This window comes from Megascapheus bottae, chromosome 6 (assembly GCF_031878675.1).
Source record: "Megascapheus bottae isolate mThoBot1 chromosome 6, mThoBot2.hap1, whole genome shotgun sequence".
In the NCBI taxonomy this organism is placed as follows: domain Eukaryota; kingdom Metazoa; phylum Chordata; class Mammalia; order Rodentia; family Geomyidae; genus Megascapheus; species Megascapheus bottae.
In genome coordinates this window covers 79,759,473-79,777,106 of record NC_143514.1, presented here as the reverse complement: position 1 = coordinate 79,777,106, position 17,634 = coordinate 79,759,473, and positions in this window count along the sequence as shown.

The following is a 17,634-nucleotide window of genomic DNA, read 5'->3' as shown; positions in this document are numbered from 1 at the left end:
ATTGATTGATGGGAGGTGGGTGGGTCTAGGTGGGCTGGGAGCAGGGCATGTGAAGGTGAGAAAGGACTCCACTCAGAGGTGGGGGCAGAGCCTTACTGAGAGGGCAGCAGTGTGCCAGGATGGGCACTGAACCCCAGGGGAGCAGAAAAGACAGATCTGGAGGACCTACAGGGAGGGCTGGGAGGTACACGGACAGACAGACAGACAGACAGACAGACAGATGGAAAGTGAGGCAGAGCTGGAGGAGAGCAACTAGGGACACGAGAGACAGGTGGGAAAGGACCAGGCCCTGGAATGACTCCATGGGACCAAAGAACCAGCTGGGACACCTCCAAGATTTGGGGGAGGAGGGGAGGGGGGGAAGTCTTAGCTCTCAGCCTCCAGAGTAGTTGGGATTCCAGGCCTGAGCCACAGCACCCAGTTCAGGCTTCCGAATCTTGAGCAGATGGTGATGCATGCGGACAGGGCAGGGGAAGGTCATGCCAGCGCCCAAGGCTATGGTTGGGGAGCAGCGAGGAGGAGACCGGGCAGCATGGGGCAGTGCCGCCCGCGGGCTGGGAGAGCCAGTCAGGGGGGATGGTGTGGACGAGGCTCGCCTCACCTCCCCATCAAGTGCCTTGTGACCAGCATGCTGCTGAGAAGTCACCTGTGCTATCTCCTGCCCATCAGAGCCACAGCCCGCAGTGACCGCTCTGCTCTCTGCCCACCTCACAGATGAAGAAACTGAGGCTCTGAGGAGGGAGGTGGCCATCCACGGTGCTCAGGGCGTCAGGAGCAGGCGGGATGTGAGCTCATGTCTGTGCCACTCAGCCCCACCACTTGCAGAGCTTCAGAGACACCACCTGGCTGAGACCCAGGGAGCAGGAAGGGGGGGTCTGGGTGACAGGACAGACTGGGGGGAAGACCTTGAGGACCTTGGGTGGGAGTGGGTGAACCACAGATGACAGGGAGAGATGAGCGTCACATCTTCACTCAGCACCAAGACATGGGTGGTCATCACAGGAGCACACCTTGAGAATCTGTGACATGCCACTTGCCTGTCCCCCATGCTGTGATGGCCGGTGGCAGCTCCTTCTTCAGCCTTCGAATGGAGAGTCAGAATCTGGGATCAGTCAGAGTCAGGCCAAGTTTGGCCCCCTAGGGTATCTTCACAGAGCCTCGGGCTGCTGTGGGGGTAGGGGGCCCCCCATTCCTTGATTCCTGCTGCTCTCCAACCTGCCTGCCAGCCATGTTCACTGATTTTGTGAGACTTAGATAAAAGTTAGATAAAGCAGAACTGGAATTATAAATGTTGTCTTGGGACATCTGGGAAGCCAATTTCCCAACTTAGACCAGACATAATCTTGGACCTAGAACTGCCAAGTTCAGAGGACCCAGACCAAGACTTAATGTATGAAAAAGTATCTAAAGTTCCAGATTAGAAAGCCAGGATCTAGGGGCCAGGAGTGTGGCCTAGTGGTAGAGTGCTTGCCTAGGGCTAGCATTCACAAAGACCTGGGTTCAATTCCTCAGTACCACATACATAGAAAAAGCGGAAGTAATGCTGTGGCTCAAGTGGTAGAGCTCTAGCCTTAAGAAAACTCAAAACTGGGGCCAGGAGTTTGGCCTAGTGGTTAAAGTGCTTGCCTAGCATGCATGAAGACCCGGGTTCAATTCCTTGGTACCACATACATAGAAAAAAGCCGGAAGTGGTGCTGAGGCTCAAGTGGTAGAGTTCTAGCCTTGAGAAAGTCCAAGGACAGTGCTCAGGCCCTGAGCTCAAGCCCAGGACTGGAAAAAACAAACAAACAAACAAAAAAAAAAAACAAAAAAAAAGAAAACTCAAAACAGTGCCCAGGACCTGAGTTCAAGCCCCAGGACTGGCAAGAAAGAGAGAGAGAGAGAGAGAGAGAGAGAGAGAGAGAGAGAGAGAGAGAGAGAGAGAGAGAGAGAGAGAGAGAGAGAGAGGAAAGCAAGCAAACAAGGATCCAGTAGCTCATGCATGTACCCCAGCTCTTCAGGAGGCTGAGATGTGAGATGTGAGCATGGATGTCCCAGACCAGCCAGGTTGGAAAGTCTGTGAGACTCTGATCTCCAATTAACCACAAAACCAGAAGTGGAACGCAAGTGATTGAGTGCTATTCTTGAGCAAAAATCTAAGCAAGATTTTGAGGCCCTGAGTTCCAGCCCTATCGAGGGCACACACACACACAGACACACACAGACACACACACAGACAGACACACACACACAGACACACACACAGACACAGACACACAGACACACACAGACACACACAGACACACACACAGACAGACACACACACACAGACACACACACAGACACAGACACACAGACACACACAGACACACACAGACACACACACAGACACACACAGACACACAGACACACACACACACACACACACACACACAGACACACACACAGACATATACACACACAGAGACACACACACACAGACACACACAGACACACACACAGACACACACACAGACACATACACACACAGAGACACACACACACAGACACACACAGATTAGAGAAAACCTGGAAATGCCTCTACTGTTCAATGGCAAGGGAGGGAAGTAAGTTTGACACCACTGCACGGCTGAGCACCACACAGCGGAACATGGCTCACCTCAGCTCTGTGGTGGGACGGTCCCTGGAAAGCTCACTGGAGTTTAGGTGAATTGGGATCATACAGCAGGCGTGGATGAACTTTCTCGTGAGTGGCTTCCTGAGCCAAAGCATCCATGCAGAGCTCCCTGCTCTTCAGTGCTGTGCCCAGCAGGGCCTTCGCGGGCCTCTCTGAGGGGGTCCCACGTTCCAGGCCCTCCCCACCTCCTTCCAGGGACTCCCACACCACTGCTGGTGCGCTGTGGCGCGCATTGGTAGATGGCACGATTCAAGAAGATAAAATCGTATACAACATGGACGCCATTCCCTTTCGGAATGTTCCGTTGGTGGCCTGCGTGGCTTGGTTCTTCAGAGGGAATGAGAAAGGAAGGTGACAAAGTGGTCCCCAGAGTAGATCAAGGCCGGTGCCTGAAGCTCCGGAGACGCGTGGGGGGATAACAGCCGATGATGGGCCTTCTGGAATGGTAGGGAGGGGGAGGGGAAAGGGAGGGGAGGGGAGGGGGAGCAAGGGGAGGGGAGGGGGAGCAAGGGGAGGGGAGGGGGAGCAAGGGGAGGGGAGGGGGAGCAAGGGGAGGGGAGGGGGAGCAAGGGGAGGGGAGGGGGGAGCAAGGGGGGAGGGGGAGCAAGGGGAGGGGAGGGGGAGCAAGGGGAGGGGGGAGCAAGGGGAGGGGAGGGGGAGCAAGGGGAGGGGAGGGGGAGCAAGGGGAGGGGAGGGGGAGCAAGGGGAGGGGAGGGGGAGTAAGGGGAGGGAGGGGGGAAGCAAGGGGAGGGGAGGGGGAGCATGGGGAGGGGAGGGGGAGCAAGAGGAGGGGAGGGAGAGCATGGGGAGGGGAGGGGAGGGGGAGCAAGGGGAGGGGAGGGGCCTAAAGCCAGAGTAGGGGCCCAGGCAGCCTTGGAGTAGTGGAATGGGGACACTGCGAAACGAGGGCAAAGGAGGCGTGGGGGACATCGTCCAGGTGACACAGGAGCACCCAGGTGACACAGGGGGACCCCGCAGAGCTGTCCCGCGGGGTGCACCGCGGCCATGGCAGTCCTGGGCTTGAGCTCAGGGCCTGAGCACTGTCCTTGGACTTTCTCAAGGCTAGAGCTCTACCACTTGAGCCTCAGCGCCACTTCCGGCTTTTTTCTATGTATGTGGTACCGAGGAATCGAACCCAGGTATTCGTGCATGCTAGGCAAGCACTTTAACCACTAGGCCAAACTCCCGGCCCCAAGACCTCGCTCTTTTAAGGGGCCCGCAGGCCCGGAGACTCCGGGGGGAGAGGGCGCCGCAGGCCACGCCCACGCCCACGCCCACGGCTTGGCTCCGTGGCCACGCCCACCGCGCTGCTGGCAGCCGGTTCGTTATTGGCCTCGTACGTCGCCACGCCCACAAAGCCCGTCCTGTGGCCCCGCCCCTGGGCCGCCGGAAGTGGGGCCCGGAAGCGAAGCGCGGCGCGTCCCCGGCTCGCCTCCCCTGCGCCGGGCGCCTTCCCGCGCTTCCAGGGACGCCCGGGTCGGGCCGCCCCGCGTTCCCCAGCTGTGTGCCGGCCCTGCGGAATCTGCCGGCGCATTGAAAGCCGTGATCCTTTGCGTCGAGCTCCTGGACTTGCGTGTCCTCCAGCGCTGACAGAGCCGCAGTAGAGGAGGTGGAGGTCTTTCCGACCTGGGGGCCCCCGAGGGGGCGCAGGGTTTCCCCGAAGTCTGCGCCCGGCAGCTGCCGTGGCCCTCGGCACTGTGGTCTTGCCCACCGTGCCTTCTGATCGCAACCCCCCCATTGCCCCAGGCCTGCTATGAGGCGAGGGTGAGGGGAGAGGGCGCCTCAAATCCGAGTGGTCGACATGGTAGTCCTTCAGGGCAGTATGTTAAAATCTCAAATTAATGCAGAACATCCAGATTTTACAAAACGGGAGTCTGCCAGAAAGTTCATGTCACACCCGGGTCCCCTCCCCCTTTCCTGGTAATCAGGTCACCTGGGAGGTGACTTAGTGAAGCATAGGTGGGGAGGGGGAGCTCTTGTTCAAAAGGTAGGTTAGTCCCCAGAAAATGCCTTGAAGGCCAGCTGTGGTGTCCTTTGGCAGAAGGGAGGGACCCGGCTGTGCTGACCCTGGAAAGGACATGCAGCCAGAAGCATACGGAGGGAATTCGGTGTCCAGGGAATCATCCTGATCTCAGGGGTCATCTTCCAGTTCTGACGTTGAAGCTTTCTGGTTCTGGCTTGTGTGAGTGTGTGTATAAGGGAGAAAATATTTGCTAGCATTTTTATAACCATATAAGAAATGGAAGTCCATCACTGACTGATGTTTGTGAAGTCCCTGGGCATCAACACATAGGGAAGTTGGCCATAAACAAGACCACAAGGCCTTCAGAAAATTTGGAATGGAAACCCGCAACCCCTCATGTGTCTACTTTCCGAGATTGTGACAGAAGTCTGAGACAGTCAACTTATAAAAAAGAAAGATTAGGGGCCAGGAGTTTGGCCTAGAGGTAGAGTGCTTGCCTAGCATGCACAAAGACGGGTTTGATTCCTTGGTACCACATACGTAGAAAAGCCCAAAGCAGTGCTTAAGTGCTCAAGTGGCAGAGCCCTAGCCCATACGTAGAAAAGCCCAAAGCAGTGCTTAAGTGCTCAAGTGGCAGAGCCCTAGCCTTGAGGAAAAAGCCCAAGGACAGTGTTCAGGCCAGGACTAGCAAAAAGAAAAAAAGAAAAAGATTAGCTCATAGTTTTTGGATATTTCAGTTCATGGTTGGTTGACCCATTGCTCCAGGTGAAGAACTTGTCATGCCGGGAAGTCCATGCAGGAGGCAAAAGAGAGGAAGAGGACTGATCTCAGATCCCCCAGTCTCTTTCAAGGGCACCTCCCACAATGACCTAGAGACCTTCCCCAATGGTCTAAAGACCTCCTGCTGTGCTCCACCTCTTGCTGATTCCATACCCCCCAACAATTCGAAGCTGGGACCCAAGCCTGTGACACCTGTGTCTTCAGAACCACTGGGGGTCTGAACCATAGCACCTCATGTACATACATCCATAGTTTTGACCCAGGCAGTGCCTGCAGATCAGCAATTGCTTCCGTAAATTTTCCTCTTGATCATTGCCTGGTTGGAAAAGGACCGAATCAGATTTTTGTCACACTAGGGTTAGAACTTGTGGCCTGCAGCATTTAGAAAATGACAAGAGGGTTCAATATATGTACAGCTTCATCACTCCAGATCTTCCCTCTCATGATAGAAGGTGGAGAGCTGAGTGATTTGTGGTGCACATACTTTCCCGTGTCTCTGGTAAGCCCCATTATGCCAAGGAAGTGGTGGAAAGAAAGCCACTGGGGAACTGTGCAGTTCACAGCCCCCGCCGTCCACTGCATTTGCAAGTCTTGCTTGCTGTTCCTTTCAGGAAGGCCAGCGTGGGCTGCAGGCCTTCACTCTTCTGCAGTGTTCCAGGGGGCATTTGCGGGCAGACACTGAACTGGACAGACAGGTGAGTGGGGTGCCAGTCTACCCAGGCTGGAGAGGGTGAGGCAGGAGTCACTGAGTGTGGGGGGCAGAAGTCAAGCTGGCTGAATGAAGGAGAAAGAGTCTGGGAAACGGATGCGGAAGCTCATAGAATGGAAGACAGTGCTGCACAGACAAGATGGAGAAGAGCCAAGGGGGTTGGACATGATCGGGAAGGGGGGTGAATGGGGGGAGGGAGAGGATAGGTGGGAGTGGGGGAGGGTAGATAATCAGGATCAGGGGGAGGCGAGGCAGGAGGGAGGGGCCTGGGTGAGAGTGGGGAAGGAGAGGCCCTGAGGAACAGCGGCTCAAGAGCATCCTCTTCTGGGCGCTGCCTATGGGACAGCTCCTCACCTGTTTTGCAGCTGTAAATTCTAATGCCCTGCTGGTGAGGTCGGATTCCAGAGGAAAGCAATTGACTGGCCAGCTGTGTCACATCCTGTGAGAAGGAGGTCCACACTGGTGGCCACTGAACAACGGAGGACCGGTCCTTCCTCTGAGGACACCTCAACCCAGAGTGGGAGGCCAGAGACTGGGAGACACTAGGTGGGGGCGGGGGGGCAGCTGAGCCTGACAGGACACAGCAGATGCCAAAGCCCGGAGTGGGGGGGGAAGAGTTGGGGGGAGAGAAGGGCCGTGGGGGAGGGGCATCTTGAAGCCCCCCGGCTGGAGGGGTTAGAAGACAGGCCAGCCTGGGGTGTGTGTTTTGTGCTGCTGGAGCAGACGTGCTGAGACCCAGTGAGCAGTAGAAACGTTTTTCTTTGCTATTGGGATGTAGAAGGCTGAGGTACTGAGTCTGATGAGGGCCTTTCAGCCCCTGGTGGACCATGGAACGGCAAAAGAGGTGTGCACGTGCAAGCAGGGGACGGCCAGCACCCTGTAGCACGAGGCCCACGAGAGCGTTAGCGCTGTCGTGGCAGAATCGGCACACCTGTGAACATGGCTGCATCCAGGTAAAAATGTCCATCACGGGAACTTTTTACTTTTGAGGAGGATGGAACGTACAGTGCAGCACCATAGAAAGGTCTTTGAAAAGAAAATAGGCCCTAGTTTTCACCTTTTGAGACTGCTATGGAAGCTGAGAGCTGGTGGCCCACACCTGTCATCCTAGCTACTCAGGAAACAGATCTGAGGTGCTGGATAGACCAGGGGAAAATGAGGTACAGTCAGCTTACAGCAAAGACAGGAGATTTGCCTTCATCAACTTCCCTTAAGATTAAGGAGACAAAGACATTTAGGGGAAATGACACAGGATAATCTGAGGAAACTGAGGCCTGGTGAGGGTAACTCAAAAATATGGTATTTAGAAACATAGAAGAGAGCCAACACGATGCATTCCTTCCTGAGAAAATTGCTTCCCCAAACTTAAGCAACCTCCTGCCCCAACTGCAGATAGCTAGCTGGGCGGCTGTCTTATCTCAAGGATAAGGTTTATGGCAGGATGCATTCTTACCTGGGAACTCAGAAAGTAACACCAAATGTGATTAGAGCAAACCACCTATCTTTGCATAACTTTGAAGCCAGATCCCCTGCCTTACCCTATAACTATCCTACAGCCAAAGAGCTGTGTCTCTATCTCCCTGTGAGAGCACCCACTCTGTCAGAGTATGCCCCTGCCCTTCTGCTTGTTGGTCTGTCTGCTTTTTGTCTGTTTGTCTGATGACCTGCTTGTTTACTAACTCAACAAAGCTCCACCAAGCTTTCTTACCATTGTGACTTGTCCAGAAATTCTTATTCTGTGATGGAAGTCAAGGAATCTAAGTGAAGAGTTTAATATTTAAAGGGAAACTTCACACACCTCACCTGCATGTGGTGACAGTTTAGGGTTCAAAGCCATCCTGGACAGGAAAGTCCTTGGGATGTTATCTCCAATTAACCATCAAAAAGCTTGAAGTGGAGTTGTGACTCAAGTGATAGAGTGCTAACTTTGAACAAAAAATAAATCTCAGGGCCGGGAGTTTGGCCTAGTGGTTAAAGTGCTTGCCTAGCATGCATGAAGACCTGAGTTCAATTCCTTGGTAGTACATACATAGAACAAAGCTGGAAGTGGTGCTGAGGCCCAAGTGGTAGAGCTCTAGCCTTGAGAGAGTCCAAGGACAGAGCTCAGGCCCTGAGCTCAAGCCCAGGACTGGCAAAAAAATCAATCAATCAATCAATCTCAGGGGCAGCACCTTGCCCTGAGTTTAAGCCTCAGAACTGGCATTTTAAGAAAAAGGTTGGAGGGGGGGGCAGGAGTTTGGCCTAGTGGTAGAATGCTTCCTAGCATTCATGAAGACCTGGGTTCAATTCCTCAGTACCACATACACAGAAAAAAGCCAGAAGTGGTGCTGTGGCTCAAGTAGTAGAGCTCTAGCCTTGAGAAAGCCCAAGGACAGTGCTCAAGCCCTGAGTTCAAACTCCAGGACTGGCAAAGAAAAAAAGGAAAAGACTGGGCCTGGGAGTTTGGCCTAGTGGTAGAGTGCTTGCCTAGCATGCATGAAGCCCTGGGTTTGATTCCTTGGTACCACATACACAGACAAAGCTGGAAGTGGTGCTGTGGCTCAAGGAGTAGAGCTCTAGCCTTGAGAAAGCCCAAGGACAAGTTCAAGCCCCAGGAGCAGGTCCCAGGGGTCTAAGTCCAAGAGCCGGGTGTCCTGAGGGCCGGGAGGAGCACGGGGTGCCAGGCACCCAGGCTGGCAGGCACCGGGACACTGGAAGGAGGAGAGACACCATGCATTCTGATAAACCAAGAGGTCCAAAGTCTTCAACAAGCCTGAGAACACCAGGTCCATCGGAGAAGCCAGAGGGCACGGCCACAGCCGCCTTCTCTGCCGCCCGCTGTCCTCACTTAGCGTGGAAGATGGAAAGCTGCTCGGAGGCTCTGTTAGTGGAGAGCCGGAAGATGGCCTTTGCGCTGAGGAACGTTTCCTGTTCAGCCCCCAGATACACCTGTGCAGAGGCAGGGATGTGCATTCTTTGTAAGAGCAACCGGACCGATACACGTGTAAGGAGACCGCTGCAGTGTGCGTGGATAAGGAGTCGGCGCCGCCAGCCGAGTGGCTCAGTGGTGGAGCTCTACCCTTGAGCAAAGGTGTCCAAGGACGGTGCCCAGGCCCTGAGTTCAGGCCCCAGGATGGGCTAAATTAATTAATTAATTTAAAAAAAAAAAGCTCCCATTAAAAAAAAAAATCAATTGTCCCTTCTCCATTTGCGACTTTCCACCTCACAGCCGCAGGGACCAAGAAAGAAGGTCCATGCAATGTCACTGTTTCAGAAAAGGCCTGGACAGCTGACAGGGGAATTTAAGTGTTGGTAATGAATTCCACTTTTCCAGTGGCACAGGTTTGGATATAGAGGGAGAGGATTCTAGGGTCTTGAGGGATTTGGCCATTTAGCCAAACCATCGGCCCAGCCCAGGAGTTAGCCCCAGGTAGTCCTCTGCTATAAGGTGGGGAGAAAATGGTAACCACAAGCAAAGGGAGTCCCCAGGGCAGGTGCTGGGCGTCCGCACCTCGTCCCCACAGGAGAACACAGCCACGTGACTCCGAGCCCAGGAACCGTGGCAGGTGCAGGCCACTCCGCTACTCAGGAGGCTGAGATCTGAGGTTTGCAGTTGGAGGCCAGCCTGGGGCGAAAAATATCTAAAACGTTCAACTCTAGTGACTCAGCAACAAGCCAGAAATAGAGGTGTGGCTCAAGCTAGACAGCAAACCTTTAGCGAGAAAGCTAAGGGACGGCACTCAGGTTCCAGGACTGGGGTGCACACTAAAACAACACCTGACGAAGCCCACTGTAGACGTGTGGTGTTGCCTATTGACCTGCCAGCCTTGCCCCCGGTGCCAGTCAAGGGAAATCCTCCAGGGAAATCGAGGGGCCACTGTCCTTCTGCCCACGGGACTGAGAGCTGACAAGAGCTAGCAAATTATTATATGATTTCTGCCATAAAGCCTGATAAAACCAATAAAAGTTAATGATTAGACGCCAACTCTCAGACATCTCGTGGAAGTCTAGACTGGAAACTTGAAATCCGGTGCTTCCTCTTCAGATCCCACATGGCTAGATGGTAAAGTGACTTCCACACCAGCCCAAGGCCTTCGGGTGACCTTTCTGCCTCTGATGCCAGAACAGCCCACACTAGAAAACGGTTAGGATTCTCAAAACAGGTCTATGCCACACTGGGTTTCCAGACATTAAAAAGCTACAACTAGGCAGAGTACAGGTGGCTCACACCTGTAATCCTAGCTTCTAAAGAGGCTGAGATTTGAGGACTGTAATTTGGAACTAGCCTGCGCAGAATAATATGTGAGATGTGAGACTCCCATCTTCAATTAACAACAACAACAAAGCCAGAAGTGAAGCTGTGGCTCAAGAGATCGAGTGTCAGGCTTAAGCAAAAAAGCCCAGGTTCAGTGCCCAGGCCCTGAATGCGAGCCTTTGGGACTAGAAATAAAGAAAAATGGCAGAATATTTAGGAAATGAGAAAATCCCTTCCCTTTCCATCATTTCTCCTCCTCCCTCCCTCTCCTCTTTTTTTTTTTGTCTTGCTGAGGTTGACGGGAGGCTTTCATGAGTGAAGGCCAGTTCGAGCTCCATCCTCAGTCCAGAGTATTTTCAGTGATGGTGGAGCCCTCAACCGTGGGGAAATCCAAGAACACAGAATTCAATCCCAGCACCGCCATTGTTGAGCCGCTCTCACCCACCCCACAGGGTCCCAGTCGGTGTGTGGATCAGTGGGTGGTTTTCTGGTGGTTAATTGGAGGTGAGAGCCTCGCAGACTTTAGTGACTGGGCTGGTTTTGAACCTTGATCCTCAGATCTCAGCTTCCTGATTAGCTAGGATGACAGGCGTGAGCCACCGCGCCTGGCAAAATGGGTCATTTTTTTTATTAAAAGATTTTATTAACACTGATTTGTTTAGCTGAGGCATTGTATGTCATAGATACATATCGATCTATTTAATATATCTTTCTGTCTACAGAATATATACCCCATCATATATTTATGTCTGTATAGTTGTATTTATGTCTCCAAGTTCATGTCAATGACCTTGAGTGCCCGAGTATTGAGTCATGGCTCTTGTACTGTTTGGATCTAATATCCACATATCAAGGAGATCATGCGCCTTTTGTTCCTTTGGTCAACATAATTTACTCTAGTTTCATCCACTTCCCAGCAAATGCTGGTGGCTATATAGAATTCCATTGTATAGATGTACCACATTTTTTGTATCCATCTGTAGTGGGGCATCTGTGTCATTTCCATCGCTTGGCTATTGTGAATCGTGCAGCGATGAACATGGCTGTGTCTCTATCATAACCTGGGTTATGACGCTCAGGGTAGATGCCCAGGAGTGGTAAGGCTGGGTTACAGGGAAGGTCTATTTTTAGTTTTTTGAGGAACCTTCAAACTGCCTTTCAGAGTGGCTGTACTAATTTACATTCCCACCAGCCGTGCAGTAGGGTTCCTCTTTCTCCACACCCCTGCCAACATTTGCTGTTGTTTGAGTTCAGAATCTTGGCCATTCTTGTTGGGGTAAGGTGGTACCTTAGGGTTGTTTTTATTTGCATTTCCTTTATGGCCGTGGATGATGGGCCCTTTCTCATACGTTTCTTTGCCTCTGATAAGTCTCTCTTTAGTTCCCTTGCCCATTTAGCGATTGGTTTGTTGGGTTGGGGGGCGGGAGGAGATGAGTTCAAAATGGGTAATTTTTAAAGTTAGCTCAAAGTGAGTGAAAGTGGTGACATCAGATGTTGTTTCTTCTCATTTTCTCTGCTGACCCCACCTGCCCAGGAGCCTGGCGTGTGTGTGAGAGGGGTGGGGGAGGATGTGTGTGTGTTTGTATTTGTGAGTGTGTGCATGTGTGTGTGTGTGTGTGTTCACGTGGACATTCTTGCAGGACTGAATACACATTCAGTGACCTCCTTTCTTGAGATCCTGACAAGCTCATCCCACATGAGAGGTCCTGGTAAGGTGGGTCCCATGCATGCATGAGCTTTGGATACTGGGTCCCCAGTCCTGTGGGGTGGGTGTGGCACTGTGGCAGCAGCCTCATTCCCTGAGGACATGCACATCTGGAGGTCTCCCAGCTGTGGGGTGAGCCCCTCGGGGGGAAGAGGCCCACACCCAGGCCTGCAAGCCTGGGACTCTGCCAGCTCACTGTATTTTCTAGATGGAAGGGGCTGACATGGGGGGTTATTTTTCTTCGCAGCTGCAGGGCTCAAAGCCTTCAGCTTCGTTCAAGTCTCAGTTGCCATGACTTTGAAATCTCCAATGCATACACAAGGGCCTGCATTTCCACTGTCCAGAGACCTCACATACCACACTGCAGGAAGTCCTGCATGTTGTCTCTGATGAAACAACTCTCATCTCCTGCTGTAGATAAAGAATGGACACAATGGTGTGCCAATAAAACTTTCTCTACACATACAGCTAATAAGATAGAGTTGGCCTGGAAGCCATGGTTTGCTAGCTGTTAAGCTATTGTCTCTGTTTCCCCAAAGGTCAACTTTGGGGGGGAAAGTATTCCCCCATAACGTAGGTCTGATCTGAATGAGGAATTGTCACTATGTGGGACTCGAGTGTCACAGGAATCCTGGCATACTGTTGAAGGTGACATATTAGACAGGAACTCCCCTTTCTGTCCCAGAAACCACCTGTCCATCCTCTGTCCATGTCTGGGACCCAGCTGGCTACTTCATAAATAGACACAAAAGTCCCCACAGGATCCGCACAGTTATTCCGGGTTGCAATGTGCATCAGTTTCCTTCCTTTTCAGGGCTGCATACTGTCCTGTGGTCTTAGTCCACTTGGTCTGGGTTATGGTTTAAACGTGTCTGCTCCCCACACCCCCCACACCCAGAAAAAAAAAGAAAGTGTTGGAAATGTAATCCCCCAGGCCGTTATTCTGGGAGATGAGGCTTGATGAGAGGCCGGGGTCCCCATCTCATTTGCAACTTACTACTGGATGTTGTGGGCCAGTGGATTCCTTTCTCTCTCTCCTCTTCCCTTTTCCCTTCTGCCTCGGAATGCCTCAGAAAGAATATCCTTGCCACGTCTTTCCTTGCTGTTGAGCCTCAGCGCATTCCATTTCTCTTCACCATAATCACCCAGGCTCAGGGACTCTGTAATAGAAGCATGAGACAGACCGGAGGTCAAGGATGCGGTGTGGTGTAAACAGAGAAACAGGTTTTCTCATCATTCCAAAGGCGAGAGGATACCCAGAATTCACAGCAGCTGAACGTCCACCCACCAGCCAGAGACCAGCAGTGCACAGGCTCTGCACCCTCACCATCCTTCTTTTCACCACATGCAGAGCTCAGGGAACCTGAGGATTCCACTTCTTTGGTTTTGAATTGTGTTGTTCAGAAGAGGATTTTGTTGTTTATTTTTATTGTTGTTGCTATTATTGTTCTGGGTATTCATAGCTTCTGGGATTACATGACCTGGAAACACTATTTTTAATTGCATGGGTTTGAGTTGTGTGTGTGTGTGTGTGTGTGTGTGTATTGCATTTCTCTGATGTGCGTGCTGTTGAGTTCTTTGCAGGTCCATTCTTTTTTTTTTTTCCCAGCCCTGGGCCTTGAACTCAGGGCCTGAGCACTGTCGTTGGGCTTTCTTAAGGCTAGAGCTCTACCACTTGAGCCACAGCGCTGCTTCCAGCGCTATCTATTATATGTGGTATGGAGGAATCAAGCCTGGGTCTTCATGCACGCTAGGCTAGAGCCAGCTTCCTGGCCCCTTGGCCAGTCCGTTCTTGGTGAGATCTTCCGTTGGCTGGAGAGCTGGGCCAGGCATTCATTCTTCACTTGTCCCTTGAGCAGCCCAGGACAGGAGGGCTGCTGGGGGCCTGGAGGCTACAGCAGGGAACAGGACAATCAAGTCCTTGCCTTTAGGGATGGGAAAGACACACAGAAGCAAATGGGCAAATAAGTCAGCTCTCCGCAGGTACACTGAGGCCTTCAGCAAGAGGGCAGACAGTCACATGCTAGACTCGAAGCAATCCGGGAGGCCAGCCAGGGAGGCAGGGTCTGCAGCCAGGAAAATTTTCCTTAACTTCAGGGTGAAGGAATGTCACAGGTGGCTTACAGCCCAAATGTGGCCCTCATGGGCTTGTGGTCAGGAAAGGGTCTTCTGGCTTCCTGGGGATGGAAGAGCCTGGAGGTCGTGGGGGCTGAAGCCAGGGCTCCTGAGACAGTGCAAGGGGTGGCGGCCCCAGGTCCACATGGACGGTGGAGCCCAAGCTCCAGGAAGAGCCACCTGCAAGATGAGGTGAGGAGTGGGAGGGGGACGGGGTGTGGCCCCATCAGGGGCCATGTGCTGCCCGTGCAGCGGCTCTCAGTAAACCCCAGATGCACTCTCGGTGCTCAGCGGCCCTCGCCTTCGGTCTTGGAGTTCATTCCACTAACAGTGCTATGGCAGGTGTACTAGCATGATTTACTTGTTTGTTCATTTATCATTTCATTATTTTGCTGTCCATGTTGGGGCAAACCAGGTAGCACCCCCATAGCGAGGCCTTCCATGAGGAGACCCCAAGTTTTGGGGGATGAACCCACCATACCAGGCTAAAACCTCTCTACTTGCTCACCCCAAGCATGCCTGAGAACCACTTCCAATTGGAAACTCACCCTGTTGCCAGAAAGCCACAGCCAGACACAGAATCACATAGGAAACAATCACCAAAAATAACCAATTTTGTTGTTCCCAGCACCGCTTAGCGCCACAAAAAATTAATGACATCACCTAGGAAATGGGCTGTGTGTTTTGAATCCAAGGTCAATGTTCATGCCAAGAAACGGCTTAGCGCTCTGAAGCTCGGGCTCGGCGTGTAAATATTTATCACAGGAACTCATTGTCCACACCTTATTTACCTTATCAGGCAGTTACCTGGGGCACGGAGTCTGCAGTCAGCTTCCTGTCCCAATTTCTCTTGCCCAACACCTTGGGCAATTGTTTATGTGACAGAGTGTTCTGTCCTTGGCCCTTTCTTTGGGGGCACAGAGACTTAGATATAACACAAATGGACTTCGAGGCACGTGCACCTTCTTTCTGTGTGCAGGGGAGAATACTAGGTGTTTGCTAGAAAGAGCCAACCATGATTGGAAGAGAGGACAATGGGTTGTCCCTCGGGACCTGGGGCAGGCCTTCTCCACTGGGCTTGGGCTGCCATTGGTTTTTGCTAACAGTACTGGGTTGCAAGGGATGGGTCAAGCTCTGGATGCACAGGGCTTGCAGGTGTGGCTTGGGGGTCTTCCATTTGGTGTTTTACACAGGCTTCCATTTTTCACTCTCTTCTACGTGTTCCAAACGGCAGAGCTCAAGAAGGCCGGCCAAGTTGGCTCTCACCTGGCCACATATAGCTTTTGGCACTGTTGGCTTTTATTTTGCCAAGTCTCATACTACTACAACTTAACATGAGAAAGTTCCATCGGGCTGTGTGCCAGGAGCTCGGCTTAGCGTCTCCACGAAGGGTTCCCCAGCTATGGATTCCCAACAGAAACAGACATCGGAGCAGAGGTCTGGGCTAAGTTAAGCCAGGTGATAAACCAGGTGATAAGCCAGGAATCTCTGTGACACTTTTGAAATTTTTTTGCCAGTCCTGGGGCTCGAGCACTGTCCTTGGGCTTTCTCAATGCTACCGCTCTACGACTTGAGCCACAGCACAACTTCCAGCTTTTTCTGTGTATGTGGTACCGAGGAATTGAACCCAGGTCTTCATGCATGCTAGGCAAGCACTCTACCACTAGGCTACGCTCCCAGCCATCTGTAAAGTTTGATATTATATCCTGCTCTTCATTGAACAGTCATCTTGTGCACGTCCACACACACCTTGTGTGGACTGATCAGAATCAAGTTCGCTTTGTTTTCTTTCCCAGGAGTGGAATTTGAACTCAGGGCCTCACTCACACTTGCTAGGCTGCTTGTCCACCACTTGAGCTACTTCCCCTCCGCCCTCCCCTCCCCCCAGCCCCACCCCCAGAATCCTCAGAATCAATTTTAAACATTTTAGTCTCTTCTGCTTGCAAAACTATCGACCCTAAAAGTGTGTCTGCCACTCTGTATCATTGTGCTTTCATGTGAATTTAATTTGGCATGGGTTTAATTTTCATTCAGTTTTACATGCCTCGGGTATTCTGTGTGCTGCCAGCAGCCCGGACCTCAGCCTGTGGGTAGCACGTATTCGCTCTTGAAAAGCACGTTCAGCTGCACGAGGCATGCCATTAATCACCGATGCCTCAGCATGGATCCATTTCTGAGGTCACTCAAGGCCACCAAGGCCGGAAGAGGGGGTGCTGGAATTCCCATCCAGGCAGTCTGATCTCACGTATTCCAACGTGTGTCACCCCAGCCCATACCAGCAGGAATGTCCAGGTCCATGGGCCTGCCGCCTTCGTCCTGGGCACCACAGAATCCAGTTCTCTCCCTGGCCAGCTCGGCTAGGCTAAGTGAACCCCAGTTCTACCAGTGAGCAGCTGGGCTACACTAAGCAAACCGTCCACTGCCTGTCTCAGAGCTGAGCATCCAGGATCCATCTGGCTCTAAGCATCCATGTTTGAGGTCCACTCGTGGGCACTAAGACACTGGGGCTTGTTCCCTGCCTGCTGTCTAGCATGTGGATCCTGTGAAATGACGGGGGGGGGGCAGCTGTGTCTCATTCTTATTGAGTGTCGCCCACTTTGAGGCTGGATGGAGCTGGGGATTCTGGAGTAGAAGGAACGCCGGGAGCCTGTCCCTGACTCCCTGACTTCATGGCTCTGAGCTCTGCAGCACACCGCCCTGAAAATGAAATGGGGAATTCCCAGCAGCCACCACTCAGACAGAGTAGATAACCCATGGAATGTCTTTATTACCCAGCAGGCACCCACACTCAGGTATGGGGTACCCAAGGGTGATAGTCCACCCCCAAGCAAGCCAGGTTAATATACTCCTCATCCAAAGTCTGAGAATTCCTTTTTACATAATCTACAGCTGCAAGCAAGCAAGTAGGAAGTACCATGATTGAATCTAGGTACACTGAGTTCATCTGCTGGAACCAATCCACTTCCTAAAACTAGGCACACAGGAACGAAGCTGTTTCCTGAAGCTTCTTATCCCTGAGCAAGCAGGCACCACCTGGGAGGAAGAAGCAAAGTGTACCTGACAGGATGGGGAGTCATAAGACCTCTCACTCCGCACCTCAGGCCCCAAGCCTCCGGCCACAGAATCACACCTCTGCTGTCTGAACACACCTGTGAAGACCGGAAGGTGACGCTCGGCTCTGCATGCCTGGATGACCGGCACCCACCTTTCCTAAACACCCTTCTGAGTCTCCAATCACCCCGATGCTTGCGCTCGCGCGCTCTCTCTCTCTCTCTCTCTCTCTCTCTCCCTCCCTCCCTCCCTCCCTCCCTCCCTCCCTCCCTGCCTCCCTCCCTCCCTCCCTCCCTCCCTCCCTCCCTCCCTCCCTCCCTCCCTCTCTCTCTCTCTCTCTCTCTCTCTCTCTCTCTCTCTCTCTCTCTCTCTCTCTCTCTCTCTCTCTCTCTCTCTCTCCCCTCCTCCTCCTCCTCCTCCT